The sequence below is a fragment of the Azolla caroliniana genome, unplaced genomic scaffold (assembly GCF_043228905.1).
Source record: "Azolla caroliniana isolate FFs.n. ecotype wild unplaced genomic scaffold, voAzoCaro1.0.p SCAF_27, whole genome shotgun sequence".
Taxonomy (NCBI): domain Eukaryota; kingdom Viridiplantae; phylum Streptophyta; class Polypodiopsida; order Salviniales; family Salviniaceae; genus Azolla; species Azolla caroliniana.
In genome coordinates this window covers 298,082-305,425 of record NW_028230462.1, presented here as the reverse complement: position 1 = coordinate 305,425, position 7,344 = coordinate 298,082, and the positions used below count along the sequence as shown (strand labels likewise).

At 46.3% G+C, this 7,344-nt stretch overlaps 1 non-coding gene across 1 annotated transcript; it reads right to left on the bottom strand.

Moving 5' to 3' along the window:
• Positions 1–1,370: 1,370 nt before the first annotated feature.
• On the bottom strand, positions 1,371–1,444 carry TRNAF-GAA (transfer RNA phenylalanine (anticodon GAA)). The gene has a single exon. It is a non-coding gene; the product is annotated as a tRNA-Phe (tRNA).
• Between the last annotated feature and the right edge of the window lie 5,900 nt (positions 1,445–7,344).

The following is a 7,344-nucleotide window of genomic DNA, read 5'->3' as shown; positions in this document are numbered from 1 at the left end:
GTTTTGGCGTGGGTTACTGGACATGCTAGTTTGATGTATCCCATTCGATATCTTCGAACCCGAGAGTCGGTAAACTTGACTCCACAATGCTTACGAGAATTGGAATATTCTTCTTCATTATCGACAGATCGGTAGTTTCCGCCCCCGAATATTCTTTCACGAAATGAACCATCTTTCTCTGGTTTATGAGTCTTGTAATGCAACGTAGAAGGTTAATCAACTTGCCCAGGTCTCCATTCCATTAGGTAACTCTCTTTCGGCCCAACTGCGAATCTGTTCAGGAGAGGACAGTCCATCGTAAACAGCCATCCTTGATTATTCACGATGATCTTTCTAAACAAGCCCAAGCTTATCGACAAATCTCTCTGTTACTAAGAAGACCATCTAGCAAGAAGCATATCCGGGAGATGTTTTTCATTTACATTCTTGTCTTTTGGAAAGAGCGGCTAAATCAAGTCTCCAATTAGGTGAAGGTAGTATGACGGCTCTATCCATTGTTGCGGAAATGGAAGGGAAGAGAAAGCTTGTTCGCTTAAAGACTTCTATAAAGGGATATAAAGGGCGGGCAACCGAGACTTCTATTTACCCTTTTCTTAGCCTGACAAAACGCACTTCAGGAAAGGGGAATTGACCTTTCAAACCTCCCTTCCGCCGCGAAGGCGCTTTAGCGTAGTGACCTCCCTTCCTTCCCTCCAATAAATCCCTTTATAAATAGAAAAAGGTGGAATTTCATACTCTAATAGTAAGAATAAGTGTTCAGTAGGATCAAAACCACGAGCAAAAAGAAAGCGCACAGAAGCCTTGAGAGGAAAGGAAAGGAAAGGAAAGGAAAGGAAAGGAAAGGAAAGGAAAGGAAAGGAAAGGCGGTATCCTTGAGTAAAGGCGGAGAGTAGGTGCGAGCATTGAAGCTCAGGTTGGAACAAGAACTGGTCTTATTCTTTGTCGTCTTTCGGAGTATAGAAAGTTCGCGAAAGAGAGCCAATCCCTGATTACGTGTTTATAAAGAAACGGGGTACCGTCGTGCGTGGGGAGAATGCCGCCCGCCCTTCCGCGACGCTTACGTCTCCAATTAAGATCCCGCGTGCGTACAGGGAAGGGAAGGGAAGGGAAGGGAAGGGAAATCTGAAAAACAAATATTACCCAAAAACCTATCCACAGGGGGCAGGCTGTCCACCACACTTTACGCGAAATTTCCATAATTTGGTTTTGCGCTATTCTCGAGCCACTCGTCCGGAGCAGGTAGGCCACACCATTTGCTCAGGGTTGGTGCTAAGATCGGACAGATAGAGAGCTCTGTGGCTCTAGCTCAAAGAGGTTTCGGGTTTTAGTTGCATCTAGCGCATAATTGAGATTTGAACCTAATAATTCGCTGTTTAGGAGTGGATTTGAACCACTGACCCAAGGATTTTCAGTCCTTTGCTCTAACCAACTGAGCTACCTAAACCATGAGAGGAGTCACTACCAACTATTACTACGTCGTCATTGCCCTCTTTGGTCAGAGAAGTAGCCAATTTCTTTTGCATCTCTTAGTGATTGGAGATCGTATGCGCTACGCAGGCCATCTTCAGTAATGTTTTTTGGTTGATTGAGGGCCGTCTGACTTTACCGTAGCCGATAAGTAGCGTTAATCGTCTTCATCGCGCTGATGAAGCAGCGGGTTCATCCACCACCTTGGTTCTTCCCCGCAAGCAACTTCCGCCGTATTATCCATAGCTGTTCATCAAGAAGGCCTAGAGTTAGTTTTCCGATAAGATTCAAGCTACAATTTCAAACAGCACCTTTTCTTCATGAAGCGCAAGAAAACTGCACTGCGGAAGAAGAAGAAGCGGTAAAAAGTGTAATATAAATGGCTACCAAAGTTCTTCTTTTGAACTTTCAAGAAGGCCTGAATATTCATGGATTATTATACGATAATCTTTAATGCGGCTCAGATTGCGGAAAGAATTGAATGCTGGAATTTCGAAATTCCGTTGGTAAAATTCAGAAGGATCATGCAAGAAGGCAATATCATCTTCTGGCCATAATCTGCGAATCCAGCAAAGCAAAGCAAAGCAGCACTTTTCTTTTCACTTTAAACCGAGCCGGCGGCAATCTTGATGAATCACTGGCAAGAAGATGCTTTGCACTTTTCTTTCCACTTTAAAGCAGCAATCTTTTCACTCGGAAATGGCAAAAGAGCTTGGAAGAAGAATAGGCTAGGGACGGAGTCGAACCGTCATTCCAGGATTTGCAGTCCAATACATTGCCATTATGTTACCCAGCCAGCAGAACGTTTTTCCCGCTTAAATGAAGAGAGGCGGGACTCTCATTTAAGGGGGGTGACCTTAGGCCACCCTTTGAAATAATCTAAAGCCTTACAATCAATTTCTGCGATGCCATAAAATGTGAACCAACGACAACGATTTTGGGCAAAATAAGAATTAGTGATTGAAAAAGACCCGCAGCTTGCTTGTGAAGCCGACCAGCGTACTGCCAACACGACTTGTTTATGCCTATTAAAGAACCTTTTAATGCTAATTCACAGAAAACTATACGAAGCATACAAAATAACTAATATACGAAACGGAAGCGACCGATGGAAATACGTCAGTTTCTTACTCATGTAAATAAACTATTTCTTGCTGCTGTTGGTGCTTAGGAAGAGACTGCTGGTTAGGGGGCGGCTTTCGATTCAATGGTGCTTTTTCTTTTCTGAAACTAGCGCAGCACGAATCTCTTCTTTTACCGCAATATTACGCTTTATTGGGTTCGTGTTCAGAATTCTGGATGTCCTACTTCTGCAGAATGTCTCATTTCTGCTTCTGCGAAACTTTAGACCTTTGTTTCCAAATTTCCCACTTCTGCTTTTATTCTTGTGGAACCTAAATTTTCTACTTTTGTAAAATTTCTTCTTTTTGTGGAACCTCTCACTCTCATTTTTGCGAAAGGGACTCCTGAAAAGGAAAGCCACGAACCCTGCAGTAACTGCGGCATACCCACCCTTCATTAAATTGAAAATCAACCCTTTGACCTTGTCGCGGTCACGCCAAATCTTGGTTAGTTCAATCCGAACTATTTTCTTGTTCAATGGTTTTGACAAAATAATTTCCGGTTTACGTGGTTCTGGCAAAATAATTTTTGGTTCACGAAGCTCTTCCACTTTTTCCAGATTCGAATCTTCGATCCCAACAGAATTAAACTTTGCTTACTTGGTGATTGGCGCTCTTGCTGTCACTTCATGTTTTAAAAGGATTACAGGAGTTTTCAGTCCTGTATTCACCAAGATCATATTCTGCGGGTGTAACAGTTTGATTAAACCTCTGTCCCCATCATGACTTTTGTCCCTGTATTATAATGGTTTCACTGAATATTATAGAGCGCCTTCACGTAGTAAAGTGGGACTAGAATTATACAGTTAACCTAAGCCGCACCATTACTGCTGGGGCTTGGCTCCCGAACCGTGCATGAGCTATAGGCCTCACACGGCTCTTCCCGTCATGCTGGCATCTCCTCCCCGTATTTAGCTATGACGGAAGGCGTTTCGAGTTATGGTATGATTTCACTCCAAATTGCAGGCAGGCAGGCAGGCAGGCAGGCAGGCAGTTAGGACGGTGATTTAACGCGAGTTTGAATACCTTACGTATGATTCGCTGTCATCTACGATCCAATTTGAAGAAGTTAATGGGTCCCCGTGTCAGCTCTGGAGCTTGGTGAAGAATCCTATTTCCAAGAGCATACAGCCTGGCGGGCCTTCCGTTTCCGGAGCTTCATGGGCGTTGCCCCGTTCCCCAACCAGATGCTTGGATGTGAGCTATACTCCGTAAGGGATGCCGCGAGCGTAGATGGTCTGTCTCAGACAGAAGAGCCATCGATAACTTACTTTTCTCGGGCGTCAAGGGATGCTCAATGACAATCCCCAAGTTGTCACTGCCTTGCTCCCTCCCGCTATTACGATAACGAGTCCCGTGGTCAGCACCGTCGATTGGGCCACGAAGCTTACACTCATTCATTGTTCGTCCTGCGCCCCGGGCCTTTTGCTTTTGCAGTTTCGAAGGTAGCCGCCCTTCCATCAAGGCCTGGGAGTCAACTGAACATCTCAGCTACTGGCGGAAAAGATCGGCGATCTCTTTTTGTCCGCTTTTGGTTGAAGTTCACGTTATTAATAGCGTGAGCCGTTTTGCAGATATTGCTTAGGGCTAACAGATCACACTGGGGAATAATTAACCAAAGCTCGTTCTGCTTTCTCTTATTCTTGTTCTGTTTCTCGTTTCGAGGTCTGTTTCTAATATCTATGGGAGTTTGTGAGAGGTCCCTCAGGTGAAAGCAGCTTACATGGGAATGAAAGGGATCCTCTTAGCGGCATCTCTAGTAAGAGATGAAGCTAGGAGGTGGGCTGTCTAGTCCCTTAGCCTTCACCGAACCCATTATGCTCAGATGCATACAAAGGCTTATGGTTCCTGGCGAACTTAACACCCGAGGCCAAACCTCGCCTCGAATGTAGGAGCTGCTATAAGTCACTTTATATAGAGACCTTCTTTCAGGGATCAAAAGGCCCCCACGACTCAAGCAGTTGGATGGTTGGATGGGGTGTTCTAAGACCTTTTTCATAGCGTCATACTACCCATACACGATTCCAAATCGGAATCTTTCCCGTCGCTACCGTCTTCGGTGGGTTAGGGGAGGTGGAGATCGGGCTCGGAAAAGATCCAGAACAGGGTCTCCTCTAATCAATCCCGAACAAGTTCTCGAAGCTGTAATCTTACGTAATGTCGTGTGATCAATTCAAGAACCGCTTCTGTTCTGCGCCGATAATCTCAGGATCGCCGCACATTGTTTCTAGTTCGGAGAGAGACACGATCGCCTCTCCTTTCTCCAAAATCGATAGATACTGCCCCCGTAACCTCAGAGGCGAATTTTGCCATATACCCAACCCTAACCATGGGAAGGTTTCAGAACTGAGCAAACCAAGGTTCCCATCCCAAGGCGGCAGAGGTAAAACACCTGCTTGCTTGCTTGCTTGCTTGCTGGGGATGTTAGAACCAACCAGTGCCGATGAACCGGTTCATCATGAAGGCCGGCCCGGCCCGGCCCGGCCCGGCCGTTTTCACGCATGAGGAGAAAGGTAGCCTTCTACCGCCCGCCGCCGAGAGAGCACCTCACGCGAAACCCGCTCCGCAACAACAAAGTCGAGCTAATTCGCCGAAGGCCTCTCGGAACTCAGAGAATCTGCAGAACAAGGGAACGGTCTGAGAAGTCACCTTAGCACTGCTGACGAGAGAGAATGATACCGAGGAAAGGAAAGGAAAGGAAAGGAAAGGAAAGGAAACATTTCTCCCTTTCCAGGAGAATCGGGGGGCGGGCAGATTCCAAGCTAACGACCGAGATGAAGGAAAATAAAAATGGGAAAGGGTAGTAAGTGGGAAACAGGAGGAATGGATGATGATGGAACGGTGATGTATCAGATAAGGTGGACCAGCGCTGATAGACAACGGAGAGTAGAACCTGAACCCGACTCTATCGTTGGGTATTCGACCCCTGAACCTTTGGCCGGGTACTCATCTAATGCATTCCGAAAAATACAGTAGGAATTGGACCTACCGAGCACCGTATAGAATCGTAAAAGGAAGACAACTAGGTGATTCGTCGAGCCCCAACCGGCCGGATCCCCTGCCCTTGATGTTATAAGCCCACCTTCAAAGCAAAGCTGGCCCGCTGAACCCCACAACGTCAGGCTTTTCAACCAGTCAAGTTTCCATTGACCTGCATTCTGCTTGGGGAAGGGCAAGGCCCATACCTTGTTGTCATAAGCCCCCCCACCAATAGATAGGGACAGATGGAAATGACCGAACCACGTCCACAGAATGCCGGTACCGAGCAGCTGCTTCGAAGCCGAAGTGATGCGAAGGACTAAAATGACCTATATATTAACAAATACCGCGTATCGTCGAGAGAATGGTCCCTGTAGTAACGTAGGACCCATAAGACCCGATGGCTAAGAGGAAAGTAAAACCATAAATACCGTCGGAAATGATGAAGAGTGCTTCGTAATATTCCATTCCCTAAAACCCGGTGGGAACTGGAGCCAGCCGAACGATAGCTACTAAAGCGTGAACCGCTTATTATTTTAAACCTGCGAGTATGGCATGATGAGCCCAAGTCACGGCAGCTCCAGAGGAAAGGAGAATAAGGGTATTTAGAAAAGGGATTCCCCAGGGATTTAAAACCTCAACTCCTTTGGGGGGCCGAATAGCTCCGATCTCTACCGCGAGTGCCAAAGATAAATAAAAGAAAGCCCAAAAAAAGGCTAGAAGAGACATAACCTCCGAGACGATAAACAAGAGAAAACCGTAGCGAAGCCCTAATTATACCACTTTGGTATGACGTCCTTCGTAAGTAAATTCACATGTAACATCGCGCCGCCATACAAACATGGTGTATAAGATCAAGCTTAGGCCTAAAGTGAGGAGTGTTCCGTCTCCCGCGAATGAATGCATATACATAACAGCACCGATGGTGCTTGCTAAGGCTCCGAGTAACCCCAGGAGAGACCATGGACTTGAATCCACCGGATGATAGGGATGCTCTTAGGAGACACTCGTGTTATTTATTTAATGAATTCACACGAAACGGTTTGTACATGAAAGAGTCTTGGCTACTATAATCAATGTAAGGGAGATGAATCCTATTGCAAATACAATCGGAATGAAGAAATCCTAAAATCCAATAATCAGTTCCACAACCGAAGAGACTTCTAGATCTTTCAGGATTTCTAGGCCACCCGAAAGATCGGGTAGTGTATTCTACGACAGATTGAGGAGCACCTGCGGGAACAACTCTTCGTTGTTATTTTAAAGAGTTGCGATGTCCTCGTGCAATTCGGTCTATAATCTTTCTAAGCTGTTTATGACTATGGGCATGTCTTATCCAATCTGTTTCTTTTCCTCGGTGCTTTATACCTAGGGCAGTCTCCTGCATTCATGGCAGTTCCTATGGTTGCAAAAACAACAAGGAGTCGGTTCCCGTATATACCCGGCTTTTCTTGTATGCTTTCGGCAAGCAAAAAAAACGCTAGCGGGCCTACCACGCTTCGCGCCTGCGTCTTTGCCAGACAGTATTTGCCAGTAGTGCCATCCCACCCGACCTGAGGATTTAGTTTGTCCCTTGCTAAAATATCTTTGAAGAACTTGTACTGATTTTCCAGGTCGGTCCTCGCGAGCGGATATGGGCCCTAGAGGATGGTGTAGAAACTCTCTGCCCGTAAGTCGTGCCTGAAAGCGGTTCATCCGGGTGAAGCCGGCGGCGAGGAATTGACTGGTGCTGCGTTCACTGCTTGCTCGAAGGCCCGTATCCGCGCAGGCAGTAAGC